The sequence below is a fragment of the Amblyomma mixtum genome, chromosome 5, assembly GCF_055824585.1.
Source record: "Amblyomma mixtum isolate Tamu chromosome 5, ASM5582458v1, whole genome shotgun sequence".
Taxonomy (NCBI): domain Eukaryota; kingdom Metazoa; phylum Arthropoda; class Arachnida; order Ixodida; family Ixodidae; genus Amblyomma; species Amblyomma mixtum.
In genome coordinates, this window is record NC_143016.1 from 85,497,618 (window position 1) to 85,522,654 (window position 25,037).

Consider the following 25,037-nt stretch of genomic DNA (forward strand, 5'->3'; position numbering starts at 1 on the left):
TGGGCGCGGCCGGGCAGCCACTAAACCACGTGACGTGACGTCACGTGGTTTGGTGACGTCACGTCAGTGCTGACGTGGCGTCACCAAACCACTTAAAAATAAAAAAAAGAAATAAGGAAAAAAAAAACAAAAAAAGAACTGCTGAGCATGGTGGCGGTTGCCACCGCCCCGTTTCAAAGGGGGCGCTCCTATCCATCCATCCATCCATCCATACGTCACGGAGGAAAAGCTGCTGAGAAAATCGAGTGCCGCCAAGCAATACCTCGCGCAAAAAGACCGCGCAATATGCAACGTATTCTTGGCTTAACCAAGCTAAGCCTGGGCATCTTTTCTATTTTATTTTTTTAAATTTATGCACCATAGAGTAGCTTTCAACTATTCCATTAGTTTGCTGCTCTAGCGTACCAATCGAAATGTTTTCTTTTTTGCCTTAAGCATGGAGCAGTAGTGAAGTAGATTGGCCTCTCTTGCAAACTATTGTCATGTTCACTATTGTAAATTTTAAAAAAGCTATCGCCATTTAAGTTTAATCTGAATCAGCAGATAGCCTCTAAATTAGTCTCAAGAAAGACATTATGGCTGTTCCCGAAAAGTCAAGATTTTCGCAAGGGTTAACGATGTAATGAATTCCTTACTTTAGCTTTCCCAGGACGACATCGCCTTCAGCCGGTCGGCGCGAGTTGCCTGAAAACACCGGGCTTTTAACTTAGAAATACCCTAGCTGCTGCACATGACTACGTAAACTAAATGCATTTAAAAAAATTAAAAAAAAACATGTCTGCTTGGCATCGCTGCTATTCACGTTTGGCCGCACCACTGCACATCGGATGGCACAGTAGCAAATCATTTCGGCTTAAGAGACTGAAACAACTGCGCCCACACTCGCAAATTAAAAGTGGCTGTACGCAATCAATTATTAAGGAAATAAAGACAAGTTAGTACTTTGCAAATGACATAAAACGATGCCGCTTATGCTGCATTCGCGTAACCACATGCTTCCTGCTCTACACCCGACAAATTTCATTGAGTGTAAGTCGCTGCGGTTACATGTTAGTTCGATGCTGGAATCGTACGAGATAATTTTCACATAGTTACATATAGTACAGAGCTCTACAAAAGTTTTCAGGCCGCAGCCAGCATTTCTGCAGTATATTCTGACACGTAAAGTGGAGCTAGTTACTAAGGTCCTCAGAGGTTAGAATGATAGTTTTCCTATCTCTTACTGAGATGTTGAGCTTCGGGAGTATCGTAAATTCCCTACTACTTCACTCAAAAGCAGTGCTCGTGGGCTGATAACTCTTGGCGCACCAAGCACAGTCGCCAGTAAAAAAAGATCAGCGCTAGCGACGCGCCGCAGGAGCGGCAGATAGCAACGCTCGGCGCTGCGGTTATAAACACGCCGATAACAAAAGTGTCAGGTGTGTTCGCAAGGCACGGCGCCCCGCCAGCCACGCGATGGAATTTTCGCCACTCCGGTGACGTCATTGTGCAAATATTTTTTATTGCAACTATGCCTCCTAGCTGAGGTGGTCAACATATCCACGATCATCTTCTGCATACTTCAGAGCATTAAAGCGCAGGTTTCCGACAGCAAGAGCGCCTTGAGTCAGTCACTTCCCTTAACTGAGTGCTTCTAAAAATATTTACATGGCACTGTAGTCTGTGGTCAAGGAGTATCGTGATCGCATGTGAAACTCAAAAGGAGCACAATTCATTAGCCGTGAGCAAAGCGACTGAGTAAGGACTGAAGAGCTAGGGAGACGAACAACCCGACCATTAGCGCAACTTATGCGTAAACTTGCGTCACACACATAATCTGGCGCCTTTTCATTCTGTCGCAATGTTAATAATGGCACCAATACTTCAATTAATTAATTTAGTTGCTGATTTTTGTATCTGTGATTGAATGATTTTTTGATTGATTGAATGATTGATTGATTGATTGATTGATTGATTGATTGATTGATTGATTGATTGATTGATTGATTGATTGATTGATTGATTGATTGATTGATTGATTGATTGATTGATTGATTGATTGATTGATTGATTGATTGATTGATTGATTGATTGATTGATTGATTGATTGATTGATTGATTGATTGACCGACCGACCGACCGACCGACCGACCGACCGACCGACTCACTGACTGACTGACTGACTGACTGACTGACTGACTGACTGACTCACTGACTGACTGACTGACTGACTGACTGACTGACTGACTGACTGACTGACTGACTGACTGACTGACTGACTGACTGACTGACTGACTGATCTCAAAAAAGTCGTAACTGGTTTTCTGCCTGAAGTAAAGCGTTCCGGATTACATTTTTACTTATGGGGTCCTCTAAGAAACAAAAAATTCCAATACACGACCGTTTTTCCACTTCAACTCTCCTAGGTATCACTTACTGACAATGCAGGTCCATGTTTAACTACCGTACCATCTCCGACCTTGAAAGAGGAATAGCCTCGTTTTTAATGGCGTCTTCTCACCAAGAACAAAATGTTTCGACTCTGATTTATCACAGTGTGTTCCTACCACCCGCTACCCTCGGTTTGCTACATAGTGTAGAGCCTTGCTCAAAAATATGCACTCTAAGCTACATTCTTCTAAACACGACATGCCCGAGACGACAGCCGTCTAAGATATATATTTTGACCAAGATTAAAGGCCAGTGATTATGTCGTGGCAATCACAGTCAATCAACAAATGGAAATAATCTATTTTTGCTCGTTTTCTTGGCACCAGCATAACACACAGAACAGAAGGAGCCCCTTTCGCGCTCTAACTCTGCGTGTAAGTGTACTATAGAAGAATATTGAGCTAATAATAGGCACCCTTCTATCAGTCCAACTAGCCTTTGAAAGGGGCGACGAACGAAAACAATTCCGACACAGCACAGATTAGAACAAACCAAATCAAGCAGAAATCTAGTGGAACAGGCGGCGCTGTTGACCATTCGACACGCATTATGCATCCTCATTCCGCTCGTTTTGTCATCTAGAAGCCACACTGACATCTTCACGAACTCCACAGGCACCATCCGCAGTCTGCGGCGTATTCTGAGCTCCGCCTTTTTGGCACAGGAACTTAACACAATTTTTAAAAATTGTCCCTCGCAATGCGTGTACGATGCATCCCTGTACAGTGCACACCCTTCACAATCCTTGACGAATATAGCAAGTCATAGCCCAACACCTCCACATTCCCATCAGTCGGTCTCAACCTCTCTGGAGACAAGAGTCGTCATAAAAAAAAAGAAAGGCTACAGAGCTCCAGCAGACAATTTTGCCACCGTTAGGTACCAACATGGTTTTTGGTATTAATACAGTATGGCCAGAATAGAAGGGGGGGGGGGGGGGGGGCAAAATCCAACCCCATGAGAATCCTGGAAAACCTCCATCAATACAGGCGCTAGGAAAGTGGAAAATGTTTTATAGAACTCGCCAGTCATTCCATCTGGCCCAGGAGATTTCTGGACCGTCAGGTCAGAAATGGCAGATTTAATTTCGTCCAAAGTGACAGGCCCCTCCACTACAGCACGCTGCTCATCGTCAAGTCTATAAAAGGCTTCGAATAAGCGACTGCAATTGGATCTCTCATTTATGCTCGCACGACCCCCAAACAGCTTCCGATAATAGTCAAAGAAAGCATCAGTAATACCAGGATCATCGCTGTATGCGCAATCACCATATTGAATTTCAAATATTTCTTTAGCAAGAGCAGTCTGCCTTTCATCACTAAGGGCCCGTCGAGATGGTTGCTCATCCAGAAACCTACGGGTCCAAGACCTTAACGCCCCTTTGTATCTTATTGTTTCAAACTGCTGAAGCTATGCTTTTACGGCAGTGATATCTTCTGCATAGGCACCTAGGCTAATCCTCTATGACTCATGCAGCTCAACCAAAGTACAGCCGAACTCTCGAAGGTGATGTGTCTTCAAAAACGCGATTCTTTCTGAGGCTTCAAAAGCAGTGTTTTTTGTTTCTTATTTAAATAAGTCTCAGTTTTGCAAAACTGAGAGCTCACCGCGTGACCATGTGTCCTTCAAGTAAGTAGGTACAACACGTTCGAAGATTTCATCTGAGAGCAGACAGCTATTCAGCTTCCACAGCTCCCATTGAGGATGGAGTATGCACCGACTGTACCTCCGTATCTGAAGAGAAACCATGCAGTGATCACTGAAGAATATGGGTCGCACTCAGTAACCAAAAACGCTGGCTAACATGTCTGCTGAGATGTAAATCCTGTGAAGCCGAGCCCTAGAGGAGCACTGAAAACGAGTGAAATGAATGTTATGTCCCCTATCTTGCCCAACATCCACCAGGCTTTATTCACATGCCAAATCAGTATGTAGCACTAGGGTCATAACGCTTACTTAACACTGCTGGGACTTCATCCCTAAAAACACAATTAAAATCACCCAACAGCTTAATTTTACGATCTGTGCACAATGGTCCACTAGTGACTGAAAAAATTGCCTTCTATCAAGCTGCTTTACGGGGGCATAAACAAATAATTCGCCACTCTACACCCGAAATTGTAAGGTCACAGCAGGTAAGTCGCCGGTCATCATCTATGTGATACGACACGGCAGTAATCCCCAATATGTTGGCCATTAATTACATGCACCCTCCTGATAAGCCTCTCGAGTGACTAACGATGAGGTTGAATTCTAAGAAAAAGGCTCGAGAGCAGCTGCAGTCTCCTCATCAGAGGAGAGCTTTGTTTCCTGAATGGCTGCCACACTCACACCCCCTTTCTTTGCCGTTGTCTTCGAGGGCAACGCCGTCGATGCCGTTGTCTTCGACGGTTACGCAAACCCCTAATGTTAAGGGTAGCGACCTGAAATGCTGCGACGCCCGCCATTTTTGGTGCTTGTCTTATTGAACGCCATGCCCTCTACTGGGGTGGCCGGCATGTAAATCGCCGGCCTGTGGGGCAGTCTTCGCCCTTCGTTTTGAGGTTACCCTTCCCATTGTCACCATACTAGGTGCCTTCTGCTCATCGCCATTGACACACACCTCATCATCTGCACGACGCTTCGAAGGGGCGCTCTTGTCCATCGCCACATCTGAGGCAGCCAAGGCTTCGGCCCATGAAGCCGAGCGGACCACGTCGCTCGCAAAGACGCCGACACCCGACGGGGCACCGAACACACTAGAGGCTGACACTTCAGGCGACATACTGCTGCACTCTGGCGACGAAGTGCCATTGCCGGCGCAGAAGGCATGTCGCTCATGCACTGACTGCAGCGCTTCCACGGACTCCACCGAAGGGGTGTTATGCTCTCGTGATCCCTGGGTGACAGGTGGCTCCTGAGCAGCAAGCACAGGACGCACAGTAGCAGGCCCAGGCAGAGCCGGGTCCGGCGACTTTGGTCTCGAAATGGGGATTCCTTTTGGTCCGCACTTGCAGGTGATTCCTTGCCGTTATTCAGTGCAGAAGCCTTTGGTCCATCTCCTCTTGGAAGCTCATGACCACCCGGCGCTTCCACAACATCCGACACATCCATAATGTGCTCTGACACCACTTCACCCTCATGTGTCCAGTTGCCCTGGCGTAACCTGTCAGCATAACACATAACGCCCTTGTCTGCTGCGTGCCCAAAGCGTCGGCACTGGGTGCATCGAGGCGTACGACACTGACGCCGTACATGGTTCACACGGCTACAACGAAGACACAGCGGAGGCCTGCCTGGGGTCGCAACAAAAGCTTGTACCCCGAAAACGTTAAGCCTGTGAGGAATTGTACTTGCTGACACTCCGTCCTGAAGCGTGAGCGAGATTTCATGGTTGGCTGTTCCCATGTGCTCCATTCCAGGGCACCGCCACTTCTGATGTTCGATAGTTAGCACAGTTTCTAAAGGTTCCAAAATTTCCACAATCCTCCGGTGCTCCATATAGCGTGGGAGCCAAAGAAGCTGAAGCTTCACGTTTTTGGTGTCCGGGTCAAACACGATACACTTTATACCTTTGACGTGGAACTCTGCTTTGTCAATAAGCTTCTGTTTTGAGGAACTGCTATCGCAGGTAACCATCCAAACGTGGCTCATTTGGTACTGGCCAATACACAGAATTTCACGGAGGTCCAGAATCTGCGCGAGCACGTCTCGTAAGTCGGGAGCACAGTATGGGCGACCGTTGAAGTCAGCATGCAAAAAGACGGTGTTGAGGACAACATTACCGGTGGGAAGTCGAGGGAGGACAACTTCCGTGGTAGCTCCAGGTGTCACGATACCTCGGCCAACGGCCGATGCGCTATTTTCAGCTAGAAGCACTTCAACACACAGCCGTTCAGAAAGGCTTCCGCTCCCCCCTCTCCCCCCCAGGCTATCGCCGCAGTCAACACGCCTCGGGTTGAACTGCACCACATTCTCGCGCTGTGATTGCAGAGCGCCGTCTTCATCAACTTTCATCTGCTCCGACCCGCGACACTCCCTGCTCCCCGTCGACTTCTACGCTGCGCAAACCCGTGCTTTCGCTCCGATTCGAATGTAGCAAACATTCTCTGCAGTTTTAATGAAAGGAAGTGCTCATAACTGGCTCTCTGGGTCAGTGGACGTCTCAATCACGCCTTGAGGTACGTGCGGGGGGCGAGAGAGAGAGAGATGTGGGCTACATGCGTTAGCGCTGTCAACGCTGTAGCGGACACGCGGCACCGCAGCAATAGGCCACAGTGTTCATTGGGCGAGCAAACTCTCGTGATCAGCCATTAACTGCCACCTGCCAGTGTGGCAGGGTGGCGCGCTGCCTATCCAGTTTCTGGAACGCACTCAACGTTACAGACGCCATGCAGAGTATAGTTGCCCGACACGCCATAGCTTTCGCTCTCTGACCAGGTTCAAGAGTAGATGAACCACACCTAATTTTTGGTTTTTTAGTTGTGAAGTTTGTATCAGTTCATTGTGACATGGGCATTTCGTTGCAGAAGCAGTAACTTTATATACAGAAAGTTTTCCCCGCCTTGTAAGCTCCCTGTACACCACAATATTTCTCTTTCGGCAAGCCACATCAATTTATATTTACGCATATTTAATTCCCACAAATTAAAATGTGCAGCATCCGTCAGGAACGTTCGTCAAGGCATGCAAGTTCACAACTCCAATCCGTACAAAAAAAAACCATAACGCTGCATTCATTCTTTATAACTATCCCCATAACTCTGACATCATTAATATGAAAACAAGCTTATCGTTACCGCCCGATCCTGTCTAAACTAAGGAAAATACCAAAAAATGTATTCCCAAAACTACATTCGTAAGAAGAGCTTAATAACACCACAAATGCACGTTTCAGCTCGTACCAGCTGTCGGCATAAAGCTGGAATTCCTTCATCCCAAACGGAACAATATCGCAGTTCATACCCAAGACGTCGGCACGTTGTGGTGCATTCCTCGGTCTGTCACCGAAATCTGTGGAGATTCTGATTTAAAATCTGCCTAAACAAACTTTTTGTCACCTTGATCACATGTAACTTTTGGTAACTGTTGATTATGCCTTTTTTTTTTCTCATCCAGTTATTTTTTCTGGTTAAAGAGAGCCTTTTTCCGGCATGCATTCATTTCGTTGTAGAGAGTCACCCTCGCCTGCTTAATTTGTGGATGAGTTCTTTTCTGTCATCGATTTTTATTTTTGAAGCTGGTGGCAAATATAACTGTATGCTTCCCCACCTGTTACATTTATCCAGTGTTGTCGGTAACGCGTTACAAGTAACGGCGTTACCGGTAACGCGTTACTTTTTCGATAACTTTGCAACGTAATCCTTACCATTTCGGAACTGTAACGGGTAACGTACTTCCGTTAATATTTTTCGGTAACGTGAGGTGTCACGTTACAAGTTAGTTTTTATTTCTTGTCCCCCTCCGCCTCTTTTTCAGATAAAAAAACACCGAAAATGATATTGCAAATAAACAAAATCTACAGGTGCTCTCGACAACCCTTGTTGCGGCTCGCATGCATGCCAGAAAACACCTGCCCTTGACGACGCACTCAACTGAAAAAAAAAAAAAAAAACACGAACACGAACACGCATTCACACACTTGTATTCACCCCCAAACCACTCACACGCACAACTATCTAAAGAGTCGACGCATGACAAGCCACCCATGAACCATTTGCAGAAATACGTAAGTCAGTCTCTCCGTAAGCTTGTTTTCCCACCAAAAGGTCTCGTTCCCAGGCGACACACTCGCATTCTTTGTGGAAGCAGTTCCCGCTTCTGAGTAAACTGAGGAATGTCGCCAGTTTACTTCACAACGGCCCCAAGAGTGCCGTCGAAAGAGTACAATGGTACAGCACAGAAAAGGTGATTGCAGACAACCGGCTGTACCACCGGAGTAGAGGTAAAAGAAGGAAATGGGCCTTTGTTCCTGTGCCGGCAGCAGTGAGCTACCTCATACTAAACTTTCTAAAAATTTTCTGCTCAACAACACTGTCGCTCCAACTTTCCCCCTTCATAGTCATACCCCCTCCCCCCTTTCTCCCCTAGCAAGAATAAGGAACAACATGCTCCTCACAGCACTGTGACAAATGGCGGCCTCCCTCGTTTTCTTACCTAGACTGTTGCAAGCAGAGTGCTACCATCCGGAGTACTCATTCGCTTGAAGAGTCTAAACGTGTCGTCTGGGATCTAGATCTTTTGGTTTGAAAAAGAGCTTTGCAGAGAAGACGAGTTACAGGTTTCCGCTAATGGCTAATTCTGGAAAAAATTCCACAGAATTTCTTGAGCTCTTCCCGAAAGTGAATACAGGAGTATCATCCAGTGCGTCCATCGAGCATAGGTGCGGACGTATTCACTAAGAAGCGAGGTAAGCTGTCCGATGACAGCTTTGAAATGCTTTGAATTCAACAGCAAGTTGTAACTATTAGAGAGTAGTCATTGTTTGTCAACGTTGTTTTCAAAATAAATTTTGCTTATTTCTATCTGCAACTGCGGCTACGTTTCTGGTTATTGAGTTCCTAAGCTAGCGAGGCTGACCTTGAACACGTTGACACAAACGCATTTTTACGCTAATTATGCAGGTTAAGTGGAAAAAAAATTATTAATGTGCGCAAATTTATTTTTTCCGAAACTACGCCATTTAAGAATTTCTTTATCGCTACATAATTTCCGCGTAATTTCGCAAGCAGAAGCACAACAGAATTACTGTAAATTTGTTGAGTTCAGCTGTGTTTTCTTTGTGAAGTTGGAATTATGTGAAATATGAGCTTTATAAAATTGTTATTTTGAGTTCTTACAGCGAAGACGCCTGTTTAAAATTTATAGCCTTGGAGTAACGGGAAAGAAACGTCCGATACTTTTTTTCGGTAACGGTAACGCGTTACCTCTTTTTGTAGGTAACGTAGGGCGGTAACGCGTTCTTTTTTTTAGTGTAACGATTAACGTATTTAGTAACTTTTTTTCGGTAACGTCAACCACACTGCATTTATCCAGTTAAAAGCTTTCATCCATCTGCTCATTGGTATCGTAAGCATTGTGCGCGAGCCTCACCTTCATTCGTCCATGTTCATCATCATCTCCCATCTTCGTCTTCTTTGCGAACGCCATTCCTGCGGATGGCAATAAATCCTTCTCGGGGGTTCTCTATCTCACACGCGGCTGAGATCCCAGGTCATATTTCTCGTACGCGAATTTGAATTGAATTGAATTGAATTGAAAAGATTTATTTGAGCAGAGCAGTTACAGCATCTGCTGCAGGGGCAGGGGCTAAAGGCTGTGGCGCCTGACGAGGCCTCTGTCCCTCTGCAGTCGACGGAAGTGCAATAGAAATTTGAACATAAGAAGAAAGCAAGTCACATAATTAAAACAAATGTGGGTAAATTATGTCATTATAATCACAACAAATTTATCCTGGTGAGCCTCACCTATAATGCCTCAGCAGCATTGAACGTCCCTTGAGATAACGTGCGCCTGGGCTGGGATATTGAAGGGTTAACTGGACATTAACGAGAGGGGCCTCTGTCCTGTTGCATCCATAACCTGGGTAATTATGGCAGTGGTGATGCAAGGCGGAGCATGACGCTGTCGTATTCCTAACAAATAATAAAAATCTGTGCGAAAGTCCGCAACTCCGACGCCCACTAGGCGTGCTCCCACCAGCGAAAAAATTATTTCGCGACACGCAACATTTTCTCGATCCCGCTATAAAACTCTTCAAGACGAATTTTTCCACAGGACGCAGACGTCTTTACATATATGCAAGAATGGCGTTGTAGCTCCGTCATACCACACGGTGAGTCACAAGCCACGGGCATGCAGACTCCGCACCGTGGTTTCTCCAGTGATGCTTTCTTAGAAATAGACTTCAAAATTCTAGTACGCTGGGCTAAAAGGTGTTCGTGCAGGGCTAATTATAGATGCGGTTGTACTGCGGATCGCTCATTACGAAATAAAACAAAAAAGAAAGGAAGGAAAAGATTACTGTCGGCCTCGACAACTGTTATCTATTATCTTAAACAACTGATCTTTGGCCGGCGGAAGTTTAAGTGTCAGGGAAGAAGTCAGTGAGGCAAAACTCAGGTGGCAGCAGCAGCGAAAATGGTTAGGGCAGAGTAACTACACAAAACTGTATACGAAGTCACATTCACACTAATAAACCAGGGGTTGAACTGTTTGCTGCAAAAGTGTTCTGTTACTCTTCCACGCCACACGCGGCCGGCCACTGTTGACCTTTAAGAAGAACCTCACCGCTTAACCGAGTTTCCTCTCCGAGCTTTCCTTTCGTTTTTTATCGAAAACAAAATCGACTTTACATGTTGCGTCACATAGCCGGAGGCCAAGCACTCTGCAAGGAAGAACTAAGCATAAAGCAGCTGGTTTCCAAAGCATGCTGTGTGTAGTGAGCTATAGAATGGTTGGAGATCTATTTACCGGCATATTTGAACAATACGGATAACTGCTATGTGTCAACACCTTGCACTAGCAATAAGATTACACGAGATAGTCGCAACAGAAAGGAGAAGAAGAAAACATTTCACACATTTTCCATTCACTCCCGTGTCCCTTTATTGACAATTCGTCGAAAGCTCGTCGGAGAAAACGATTACTTGGTGCAGACGCATCGCCTCGACAGGAAGCCTTCGCAGTATCCAGCTCGCATTTGTATGCTGACGCAGTGGTTGTGGCATATCACATCATTCGGGCACCCGAATCCACGACCTGGGAGAAAAAGACCATTGATATTGTACCTTCAACTGACACGTACAGAACGCTTCAGTCACTGATATCTTCGTGAAATACCTCGATAAGTGACCAATGTTTCACTGACAAGAAAAAATAAACACCATAGAGTCAAGAGCGCCAAGACATGCCTCAAGTGCGCTGAAATATACGTCAGATATTCGTTCAGATCCGTTCAGTGACGAAGGTCACTGGTAGTGATCTAGACGCCGAACAGATATCAACACATTGAAAAACATACTGATGCAGGCAATAAAAGTGGGGACTTCCTCAGCTCTCTGCGATCTCGCATCACTGATTGGGTTCAAATGCCTGGCCACACTGTGCGTCAGCCTTGCAGTACAAGCACAGAACCAATAACTTTCGTCAAGATTGAGATTTATATATCGATTTTTCGAAGAAACAGCGGCGAGGTAATCACTTTCCGCTTAAATGACATCACATTTGGGCTCACATTTGATCATTTTCATTTGCCATTAATGTCTTTCTTCTAACGCACAAAGCTGACCTAATAGCACTAGGCAAGGTTTCCCTGGGGTCTGAACGAAGGGCAACCAAAAAATTGAACAATCTTAGATGGAAATTGATTTCCTGCAGCTAGAGGCGTGCCTGATGATGGCATATTTTTCTGTGCTTTCCTTTAGTGGTCTGGGCACCGTTTAGTTTCATACACAGAAATATTTAAGCTACGCTAACTTTACCTTACCAATGGCCTATTTAGGGCTCGTGCATTGTAAGATGATAACTGGGCGGATTTGTATATTGAACTGCTTTCGTGGTCAGAGATATTTGGGACTTTCGATTTATCCTCGGGATTTCAAGCAGCATAGCCGCCACTTACGCCATCTGTGAAGAGGAGTATCAGCGTCGCGCTTATCCACGGGGCTGTCCTCAAAAGCCAAATCCGAGTCTGCAAGGAAAAGCAGCAAACATAAGAAAATTGCAAAACAGCGCACATTTTCTTCATCAGCATGAACGTAGTAAATGTCTCGGACATTTTAGTGCGAAATAATAGGCTAATTAAAAGATTTTTTCATTTATTAACTTTTAAATGGCACTGCGAACAAACACCTCGATAAAGTTAGTTTTTTTTTGCAAAACAGAAATATGATCTGTGGCTCTTTCCTGATACGTGCACCGGCAGCAAAAAAAAATTGATGGCTGAGGAAGTTGAAGTTAAAATTTTCACCGATACTAGGTTCAAACACGCCACATCTACTCGGAGAATACTGGTTGCCGCCGTTCTGAAACAAATTACGGTCTAGCACAGCCTATGGGATACGCGCCGAAGGTTCAGCGCCGATGCATGCAGTTTACATGTTTAATCAGTCAGTGATGGCCACACCTGTATTTCGTTTCCTTTTGTTTTCTGGCTTCTGAAAGCTCTTTTTTCTGGCAGAGTGTTCTGTTTTTCGTTAGAATGCCGCCGTCTATCGAATAGCCTATCGATATCCCACCCCATGCATTTATTACGAAAGACTTTCATGGAACAAATTGTTCATAAGCATTGAGCTGACACTGTAGGAGTGGGCCACGGGTTCAAAAAAATTTAATGAACACTTCAGTTTCACAGTGACCTGTTTCATTATCGGGATGCAGGCTTCAGTTACCTGTATCGCTACGTGACACTCTCGGCGGAATGCACGCGACACTCTGACATTAGGACGACCGGTATAGAGGGACCGAAATTCACACTGGACTTGAATTTTCTCATGCATGATTTATTAACTCTGAGGAATCTTTGCTGCCATTTGTCGTCTCATCTTCTCTCGGTCCACATGTTTCCTGTTAGGCTCTTAGGTTCTCTACCATGTAATTAGCACATTGAGCAATGTGCCTTACTTAGAGGACATCGTTAAGACCATGTCAACGTGCTACCACCGTCCTGTGGCTCGACTTCTGTGTATCACATTTCGCACTAGTTTCTAACGAACTTCGCTTGTCGTTTAATTCAAGTAGAACTCTTCAGAAACTATTGAAAAGGAGTTTTGACCAGCCGAATCAAGGTGTTCACAACAAATCTGCTGCTTGCAACTATTCTGTTGACCACAATATCTCCAAGTAAGATCCAACTTTCATTGTGCAGAACTTCTTAAAAGGCATTCTTTAGAATAATTTTACACTAACAAATTGAACAGCCCGAATTCATTGAAGACGAAAGAAAACACGATAACTGACACCATGACTGCGCATGTGAAACGCAGCGTATATACCTCAACATTTGAACAGCATCGTGCAGTCTAGAAGGTGACCACACAGATTTAATTGTGCAACTATGCGGCCTAAAATCTTACATTTTCCTTCTTTTGTTCTTTCCAGTGAAATAGTACAACTCGCAATGCGCCCTCACAGCACATCTTGTGATGAGTGGCATAAAATGGTGAGATGTATATTTTCTGGGAGCTTCTTATAAATAAAAGCTTCTGCCCCTCAATCAAGCGCCAGCTTTAAATACCTATTAATATAGGGTTTAAGGCACACATCTGTAAAGATATCCCTTCCTCGTGGTTATTTATAATGAGAGTTCGTTCTTTAGAATTCATACACTTACCACCGTCATTGACCGCAGCTGATACAAGCGCCACTGAAAAGAACAAGAGACCATTAATTTGTCACAAATGTATACAGAACGCTGATATCAATGGGGAAACCCCTCTCGTGCCTGCGCTCATGCTCGGCATCTAAGCAGTGGTGTTTGCACTACTTTTATATATAATAGATTTAACGTTCCTTTTGCAGTATAACAAACGTTCACTCTACAAAGGCATTTTACATAGGTCACCATTACACGCTGATCAAGGGTGTGTTGCATATTTGAAGACAACCTGCGAAATGAATTCGGCTTTCTTTAGAAATAGCTCTGGATCGTAGAAAGCATTAAGTGTGCAGTACTAATATGAATAGCAAGATTGTTGAGAAGCGTTGAAACCTCAGTGCTTAAAGGACCCTGACGTAGAATACTATATCTAAACGCTGTACTTCGGCTGCAACAGAGTTTTTTGACATGGCCCTTTCACAAAGCTCATTTTACTTGTGGTCATTCACTATATTTTTTTTCTCAACATATTCTTGGCTTTTCTTTAGCTCGGACAGGTTTCTCTAGAGAGGATGCATAAGGAAGCATAAGATTTGATAGCGAACAAGCTCAGAACGACACAAGTTGTAAAGGAGATATTCTTACCTGCGGCAATGAGAAGAAGTGCGAAGGCAAAAGTAGCAGTCTTCATGGCCAAGCTGTAAACCAACACCACAGCCTGCTGTTCTCCTGAAATCATTTCAGGACACTACAATCATTTAACGGCTTTTTATATAAGAACAACCCAGGTGGTACGTAAGCAGTCAATCTTTATCACTTGAGGCTCTTGAACGTCATCGTAAAATGTTCTTGCCTGTAGTTAGCCGTGGGAGAAGAATGTTCCTCATGTGCATGCACGTCCTTCGTTGGGGCCATCCTCTTTAATACATCACACTGAAAATTCTGCCGTGGTGCTCGAACGAGAGATGCAATTTTTTTTTTATCTATGCACCCGAAACTCTCGGGTCAGCCTCAAACGAAACGTGGATTTTATTCCACCAGCATGCCACTAAAAGCCAGCGGGCTGCAAATCCTGTTCAATATAAAATCACTTTAGGGAGCTGCGCGTCTTATACGCATCGCAATGAGATGTGTATTTCCTCGTATGAGAAAGTGCGTAGTCTCAAGCTTGAGCAGTACGTTTAAAAGCTATAAACAGGAATTTTCTAGCGAGAAAGCTGGTTCTTACCAATGCTCTCAGCGGACCGAAATCCTGGGGATGACAGAGCAGCACAGTGTTGCGCCCTTATATATACGGACCACATGGGGAAAAACTGCCTGCGCAGGTGGCTAGAGGCAGGTAGACGAGTGATAAAATCAGCGGAATATCCGGATCCAAAACAGTACGTATGAAACTTGGCTGCAAGCACTGCCCGCGCGAAGCGCATGCTCGTTCCTCTGATTAATGAACACCACCCCGACGAAATGGGGCCTCCTGTCAGTTTGGGAAGTATATGGGGCTCATATGGCGGGGATATCCCGCATGGTGAAATTAAGTGCAACCACAGATTGGGTTCCGTGAAAAGCAAAGCCACACTCAGCAGCAGCGTAATGATTTTCTTAAGTTCGCTGCTGTGGTCTCGCGTCCATCCGCACTTCTTTTGTTTTTCATTTTATTGCACCCCGCAGCAGATTTCAACTATTCGAGTAATGTGCTGCATTAGCGTACCTATCGCAATGTTCGCTTTTTTGCATTTAGCATGCAACAGTAATGAAGTAGAATGATCTCTCTTATAAACTATGGCCATATTCGAAAATGTAACTTTTATAAATGCTATCCACATTCAAGTTTTGTCTGAACCGGCGGACTCGAAAATAGCCAGAAGTTAGTCTCAAGAAAAAGATTACGGCTGTGGCGAAAAGTCAAGATTTTCGCAAGGTTAACGATTTAATGAATTCACTACTTCAGCTTTTTCGTTACGACATAACCTTCACCTTTTAACATACAAATTCCCGAGCTGCTACGCCTGGCTACGTGAACGTAATACATTAAAAAAAAAAAAAAACAAGCATGTCCGCTTGGCACCGCTGGCACTCACGTTTGGTCGCACCACTGCGCATCGGTTGCACAATAACATTTCGGCTTAAGCGACTGAAACGACTGTGCAAACATTCGCAAATTAAAGAAAGGAAAATGCAGAACAGCTGGTGCTTTCCAAATGCCATCAGACGGTGCCCCTGCGGCTGCATTCGCGTAACCCCGTGCTTCCTGCTCTACACGCGATGAATTCCACGATATAATTTTGATAGGGTTTCATGTAGTACAGCGCTCTTCAGAAGCTCTCAGGCTTGAGGCTGCATTTCTGTAGTAGACTCTGGAATGTAGAGAGGGAGAGAGCCCTTTAATGAAAAGAATAGATTTTAGACGGTGTGAATATTCGCTGACATACTACTCTGCTTAGGAGACGGAATAGGGAATTAAAGATGGAAGAACGGTGCTAGAAAAGAGTGCATTTCATAGCGCATTGTTCATAGTGCGCACGCTTGTTGGAGTAAAGTGCTTATATACGGCTAGTTACGAAGGCTCTCAGAAGTGAGAATGATAGCTCTCCTATCCCTTAAAAATATTTTGAGGTTCAGGGGTGTCGTAAATGCTTCAGCACATGACACTAAAGCAGACCCTGTAGCCTGGGAACTCTCGGCGTAACACGTACGTCCCATCCCAGCTGAAGTTATCAATACATCCAGCATCAGCTTCTGCGTGCTTCAGAGCACAAAAACGCAGGTTTCCGACAGCAAATTCGCCTTGGGTCATTCACTTCACTTAACTGAGTGCGTCAAAAAATAATTTTATGGCCCCGTACTCTACGATCGAGAACTGAAGATTTACGGAGGCTAACAACCAGACCATTAGCGCAACTTACGCATAAACTAGAATCACACACATTCTGGCGCGTTTTCATCTTCTTCGTTTGGTTTGATCTTAGGGGTGTTTAACTTCCCAAAGCGACTCAAGCTAAGAGAGACGCCGGAGTGGAGGGCTCCGGAAATTTTGACGGCCCGGTGTCGCAATGTTAATGCTGGCGCTCCTATTTCAATTCATTAATTTAGTTGTTTATTTTTATATATATGATTGATTGATTGATTGATTGATTGATTGATTGATTGATTGATTGATTGATTGATTGATTGATTGATTGATTGATTGATTGATTGATTGATTGATTGATTGATTTATTGATTGATTGATTGATTGATTGATTGATTGATTGATTGATTGATTGATTGATTGATTGATTGATTGATTTCAACAAAGTCGTAACTCGTTCTCTGCCTGCAGTAAAGTGTTCCGGATTACATATATTCTTCTGGGGTTCTCTAAGAAACGCAAAAATTTCAATACACGAGCGTTTTTGCATGTCGCCTCTTTTCAATCGGCATACTGAGTATGTGGGGTTGCTGGCACGTCATTTACTGATGCTGCAGATACGTTCACGGAAGCTGGACACTTCCCCTCCATGTCTTACTACCAACCCCGACCTTCAAAAGGGGATAGCCCCTTTTTTAATCGAATTCCTACCAAGGTACCCCGCTTTCAACAAAATCCTTCGAATCAGATTCGCTACAAGCTGTGCCAAAAGGTCGGACGCTTTGTTTTTCTGCATCGTGTAAAGCCTTTCTCAAAAATACGCAGCCCAAGGTATTTCCTTGTAAGCTTATGTATAATAGTTCATGAACAGCCACGAGAGCATCAAGCTTCGGAGGATATCGTGCTAAAGATTATGTCACGTTCAGGTTATTAATAACTCATACGATGCGAAATGAGCAGCTTGGCATGACCTAGAAGACAACCGCATACGCTGCACATTTTTGACAGAGGCTATAGCTCAGTAACCATGTCGTGGCAATCGCAGCCAACCAACAAGCGGAAATTGCTTATTTTTGCCCGTTTCCTTAACCTTTTTCCATTCCCTTGTCTGCTGAATCTGTAAAACGTGAGGTTTTAATACATGTTTTATCACAGCTACCACAGTGCCCCATAAAGTCAGCAATAAAATTCCAATAAGGAAAGTTGTCAAGCAAGGAGACATGATCTCGTCTATGCTATTCACCGCCTGTTTACAGAAGGTATTCTGGGGCCTGAAATGGGAACAGTTGAGGATAAGAGTTAATGGAGAATACCTGAGTAATCTGCGATTCGCTGATGACTTTTCCTTGCTAAGTCACTCAGGACATGAACCTCAAAGCATGATCAATGAGTTAGACAGGCAGAGCAGAACAGAGGGGCTAAAAATTAACATGCAGAAAACCAAAGTAATATTTAACAGTGTAGCAAGGAAACAGCAGTTCTCAATTGGTAGCAAGGTGCTGGAAGTAGTAAGAGAATGTGTCTATTTAGGGCAGATAGTGACCGCTGATCCGGATCATGAGAACGAAATAACTACCAGAATAAGAATGGAGTGGAACGCTTATGACAGGTTCTCTCAGATCATGATTTTCTGTTTACCAGTATCCCTAAAGAGAAAAGTATACAACAGCTGTATCTTACCGGTGCTCACCTACGGGGCAGGAACGTGGAGGCTAACAAGAGGGTTCAGCTTAAGTTAAGGACAACTCATCGAGCTATAAAAGAAAAATGATAGGTGCAACGTTAAGAGATCGGAAGTGGGCAGAGTGGGTCAGGGAACAAACGCGAGTTAAAGACATCCTAGTTGAAATCAAGAGGAAGAAATGGGCTTGGGCAGGACATGTAATTCGAAGGCAACATAACCGCTGGTCCTTGAGGGTAACGGAGTGAATTCCAAGAGAATGCCAGCCTAGCAGGCGGCGCAGAAAGTTAGGTGGGTGGATGAGATTAAATAGTTTGCTGGGATAGGGTGGCCGCAACTGGCGAAGGACGGTTAATTGGAGAGACATGGGAGAGGGCTTTGCCCGGCAGTGGGCGTAGTCAGGCTGGTGATGATGACGATGATGATGGTGGTGAGGTTTAAGTCTGCTCCGTTGGCAGACGCTAAAAGCAAAAAGGTAGTGTGTCGTGTAATATTTTGGAAACGTTCAAGTTGCCTCTTACATGTGCCTTTTTTTGATGTGCTAGTTCCTTCGTTTTCGTGTTTTATTTTTTCTTTATTTTGGTCTTACATTCGTGCGTTACGTTTTTAGTTCAAATTCGGGGATAAATTTCTTCATACCACAATGTTTCTTAAACAGGGCAGATGGCGGGGGGGGGGGGGGGGGGGGGGGGAGTTTTTTTTTTTTTCTTAACGCACGTGTCGTTATGGACATAACAAGTATATTAGCCTATTTGAGCTCCTTGCCTTCGTAACCAGCCTACAAATGGCAACTTGAGTCAAGAAAGTAATCGCCACAACAGGTATATCTTCTCTTTATTGCGTGTTTGATTGCACCCGTTCCGCCGGTTACACTACCGTCCTCACGTGCAGCACTTCCGCGTCTCGGCTGTATCAGCCTGCGTCAGCCACACATGAACAAGACGTCGTTGGTGTGGGTAGCAGTTGACACAGTAGGAAGTTCTTACATATCGATGACATATTCACGTCGACGCATACCGGATTACCTGTTGCTAGCTGCGCACGTGTAATGCCACATGCGTGGACAGGTGCGGTCGCAGTTGCCATCGCTCGTGCACAGCACACATCCGGTAGACGGATATACGAGGTCTGTTAGAAAAGTATCCGACCTTTGGCCGAAGAAAAAAAACTGGCATAACTGGAGCGTTGGAAACCTAATCACCTTCAAAGTAGTCTCCTTGGGACTCCACACACTTCTCCCAGCGGTGCTGGTATTGTTGGAAGTATTCCGAAAAGGCCTCTTTCGAAATGGAGTTTAGCTCAGCTGTCGTTGCAGCCATAATGTCCTCTCTTGTCTGAAAATGCGCTCCTTTCAATGTCCTCTTGATTTTGGCAAACAGCCAGAAGTCGCAGGGGGCCATGTCAGGAGAGTAAGGAGTCTGTTGAACTACAGGAATCTGGTTTTCTGCAAAAAAGTCTGAATCAAGTGCGAGGAATGTGCAGGAGCATTGTCGTGATGGATGCGCCAATTTCCTATTGACCTCAAATCCGGTCTCTTGCGCCGCATAGCTCCACGTAGGCGACAGAGGACGTTCCTGTAGTACTCTTTGGTCATTGTTTTACCCTGTAGGGTGTGTACTCGTGGTGTACCACACAGAGGGAGTCAAAGAAAGCTGTCAGCATCACATTGACATTGCTGCGCACTTGGCGGGCCTTCTTTGGTCTTGGTGACATAGAATGCTTCCACTGTGACGACTGGGATTTGGTTTGCGGGTCGTACCCGTACACCCAAGATTCATCACCAGTGATTATGGTGTTGATGAAGTCGGGGTCACTGTTTGTGGAATTTAGCATGTCCTGTGAGACATCAACACGAATCTGGTTTTTCTCCACCGTGAGCAGCTTCGGCACGAATTTCGCCGCAACTCTCTCCATGGCCAAATCTTCGGTGATAATGGAAAGTGCAGAAAAATTGCTGATGTCCACCTCTTCCGCAATTCCTCGGATGGTCACACGACGGTCGCGCATCACCACAGCGTTCACTTCGGCAATGACCTGGTCATTTCGGCATGTTGATGGCCGACCGGAGCGTGGCTCGCTCTCCACCGATGTGCGGCCGTCTTTAAACAAATTGTACCACTTTTTAATTTGTGTGCTGCTCATAGCATCTTCACCGAAAGCCGTACTGAATATTCCGAACGGTTCCCACTTGGCTGTCGTCCAGTTTCTGGCAAAATTTGTTGCAGTAGCGCTGCTCCTGTCACTCCGCCATTTTCCTTGAAATAAAAAACGGACGAGAGCACTGCGCACTGCCTCACTCAAACGCTGCGTCCCAGTGACTGACGCTATCGGCACGCCGGAAAAAATTCGTGCATGCGCACGAAGGCTCAAAGTCGGCTGGTGCAAGCGCGCTTGTTTCATATCCATCAGGTGTTCGCAAAAAAAAAATAAAGTCGGATACTTTTCTAACAGACCTCGTATACTAGGTTAGTGCGTCTCCGCTTAGCTAAGGCTCTAATGCTGCCGTTAAAACTTCCCCCTTCAGTGCCCCTGCGCTCTGGCTTTTTTGCATCAGATACTTATTTTTTTTAACTTATTCACTAATAAAACCATGCCATGGACAACCCCTACTAAATTTAGCGAATATTTTCGTGCTTTCCTGTGTGCTTTTGAGCACGCACATTTCCTACACTAAATCAGCGATGAAAAGTCAGCATTTCACTTCCCGAAAATAATTTTCTCCGAAAGCAACCGAAACGTGAGCTCTTAAATACAAACTGAAAAAGGTCCGCCAAATTTTAAAAAATAAAAACCGAAAAGTTCCACCGCTAGTAATACCACAGTAAAAAGTCGCAAGTACCATGTCGCCTTAAATTCCAGAATACAGAGTATTAGTTACTGGTGCTTTAGACGAAAATTAAACTACAGCAAGACAATGTTCATTCAGTGCCAGTACGAATAAAAATACATACTTCCGAAATTTGGTAGATGGTAAGCTCATGACCGTGTAAACTACTGTAAATACCTATAAGAGTGATTATATCGGGAGACCTTGACAGAAAAGTGCGCATAAAGAACATATGGTGTTCGGGCAGCAAACAGCTCTTGTACCTGTGGCGATAGTTAAAACTGGCTGCTGAACCGGTTAATTCAGCCACATACTAACGCTTGTCCATACCATGTTTCTGTATACGAGTATAGTGTAGTGATCCGTTAAAGAAAACCTATTGAAACAATTTAAAATATTCAGAGAACAGTATTAGAGTACATTTGTCCAAATATTGATCCACCTTATTAATTAAAATGTTCCTGAAAGCCAGCTTAACACCTAACAATGCACAAGGACACCCAGATTAAAATAAATCCATCTTGTACATCGTAACTGGTTTAACTTGAGCGCACAACTGTATTTAAAGCAGCGTATCTCTTGTACAGTCACAACCGGCTATCAAGATCTAATACACCCCCATGTTATCGCGAAGAGATGTATTCAGAGAGTTGCTTTATTTTTTTAGATAAGAAAAGGTCTCGAACTCGCTCCCAAGTTAAATACCAACCACATTTACAAGATGTAAATTAGTTCCCACACATAATAAACTATGCTTCGGCTCAAAATAGGTAGCTACGTCTCTGAAGACGACTCTTTGTTCAATTAAAAAAAGCTGTGTGTTGCTGGTTTATATTACGTGAATCCTTTTTAGGAGCTGTGGATAAATGCTAATATCCTAATCTGTTTTCGTCTGCGTCGTATCTTCGTTTGGTAGTTGTGCCAGTTGTAACGTTTCTTTGTGCCATTGGTATTTCAATGCGGCAACAGTACTGCGATCAGAATGTTCATCTGGCTTGTAACCTCTCTGTAACACCGCAATTTTTCTCTCTCTCCTAGCCCCGTAAAATTGTTACTTGACGAATATTTAGTTTCTACAATAGTGTAATACGCAGCATACGTCTGTGACGCTAGTCAATAGATGCCAGTCGACCAACCCGTATCAGTACAAAACCGTGCGGCTCCATTCATTCCTTCTAATTATTACCATAATTTCTAGTGTGACCCCTATGAAAGCAAGCTTATCATTACCGTTGCTGTTGCAACATAAAAATATTGCAAAATATATTATGACACCAACATGCCTAAGAACAGATTATTAACGCCATAATGCTACGTTTCAGCGGTCATCAACTATCGTCATAATATTTGCATTCCTGCATGTCAAATGAAACAGTTTTACATTTCGTTCATCCTCAAACGTCGGCAAGTTGGAATCACCTTCCACGGTCTGTCATCGAAATATTAATGTTTCTTATTTTAAATCAGCATTAACTAACTTCTTGTCACCTTGTGCACATAAGACTTTGGTATCTATACAGTCTGTGTCCTTTTCTGTTCTCTTCCAACTCGTTTTATGGTTCAGCGGAGCCTTTTTCTTATACCCTTTTTTCTGCTGTAGTACGTGACAGTCTGCTGCTTGTTATATGCATCACTTCTTTTGTGTCGTATATTACTATTTCTATAGCTGGTTGCAAATATAACTGTATGTTTTGTCAATTATTATATTTCGCCACTTTAACGCTTTGGACTTTGTATTTAATATTTCTTTGTAATATATGCTATTGTAACTGCCTCTAATCCTCGTGAGACTCGTCTATATATGTATTTGTATTTGTACTTTTCACTTTTGTGCTCTTCTCTCGATTTGCGGCCGAATTATTGCATCTAACCACTTCTGTTCTTCACACCTGTAGTGACGGAACGAGTCCGGCGAACGCGCAACGTGCACGGATCTGCTGACTACCGACTGTTCGTGGCAGCTACCTGCCGCCACGTGTTCACTGAATCACCGCCAGATCATCGCTTCACCACCCATCATAAAGAGCCCACAGCGCAAGCGCCTTCACTGCCTGCGGCAGCGCCCCTCCTGGATCTGCTATAAAAAGACAGACGATCAGCTGCCGAGTGGGATTTGCGGCCGAATTATTGCATCTAACCACTTCTGTTCTTCACACCTGTAGGTGAGTGGGACACAAATACATAGGCTCGGTAGATTACTACCTTTGTTTTGGCTCCAAATCCCAATTGAGTTTTTCTGAGCTGTCAATGCTGTGGTGATGGGTGTTGACCTTTGCACATACCGTGTTCGAATTGGTTGTTTTGTTCAAATTGGTTGTCTTGTGCCGCTTGACAGAGAAACAGTATCATTTTCAACAGTATGGTTTTGCCCGGGGTCAGCTACTGCAAACATATGTGTTCTTGGTCGGCTGACCTTAGCCATTTCTTGTATTTGGCTCCTGCTGATCTGTGCTGGGGACATTGAGACAAATCCTGGCCCTGACAAATGTGATCAAATTCTCGCTGCTATCAGAGAAATGACATTATCCAGTGAAAAGTTCCAAAAAGAAATTCTTGGAAAGGTCAAAGACTTGCAGTTGGGCGTCACAGAGATCAAACGGCGCCTATCTGAACTTGAAGAAAACTCGGATGTAGTTAGCGACGTCTCTAAGGAAGTCAACAACTTGGGCTCGATGATCAAAGAATCCCAAGACAGGCTGCAAAGCATAGAAACAACACAAACGCGTCAGTCTAGCATAGTTGTTGACGACCTCAATAACAGAATGCGTAGAAATAACTTGATCTTCAAAGGTATTAAAGAGGAAACAACGGAAACATGGAAAGATACGGAAGAAGTTGTGACTAAGTTTGTAACCAAAAACTTAGGCATTTCAGTTGGCGAAATTGAACGTGCCCACAGAATAGGAGAGCAAAGGCAGGACAGCATCCACCCAATAATTGTGAAGTTCTTAAATTTCAAAGACAAAACAAACATTCTCAAAAATGCATCCAAATTAAAAGATCTCGACTCCGCTTCCGTTTGGATAGAGGAAGATTTCTCGCCTAGGATGCAGTTTATTCGGAAACAGCTCAGAGACTTTGCCCGAAATACTAGAAATCCTGGGGAAAAGTATAAGCTCTTATTTGATAAGCTCCTTCTCAATAACACACTGTATTCATTTAACTCCGCCACTAAAGAAGTGATTGCCCTCCCCAAGCGCGACTCTAAAGAAGTGGCTGCTGTCCCCAAAAGCGGCACTAGTGAAATGACCACTCCTGAACATGACGCAACCACTGAGGACCACTGACTACAAAATAAACCCATAAATTCAGCATTGTCAATTTTAGTGTCAAACTTCCGCAGCCTCCTTCCAAAACAAGATAATGTGTGTTCTTATGTTGAAGCATGCTCAGCCGACCTTGTGCTGGGCACAGAGACCTGGTTATCTCCCGATATTGCTGATTCTGAACTATCTTTGTCCTTCCATTTTTCATTATTTAGAAAAGATCGCATTACCTCGCGCGGTGGCGGGGTGTTGATCGCCGTAAGGAAAAGCCTGCAAGCCTATGTTGTTGATACAGGATCGTGTCTGGAAATTTTATGGGTTGCATTGCGTCTATCACCATCAGTAACTTGTGCCGTTGGGGTCTGCTATCGCCCACCTGATTCGCACGAGGAATTCCCTGAAAACCTAAATGAATCTCTAACTTACGTGCAGAACAAATTTCCACGCTCGCCAATATTCCTGGCAGGTGATTTCAATTATCCGCATATTGATTGGCAGACATGCAGCCCCCTTCACGGCATAAGAAAGCGTGAATTCCAGAATTTTCTGGATGTGCTCTCACTTTTTGATCTGCATCAACTAGTTTCCATACCTACGCGTGGTGATTCACTTTTAGATCTTGTTCTGACAACGGAACCCGACAAGACAACTGTAAGCGTGCTCGATGGTGTCAGTGACCACAGTATTTT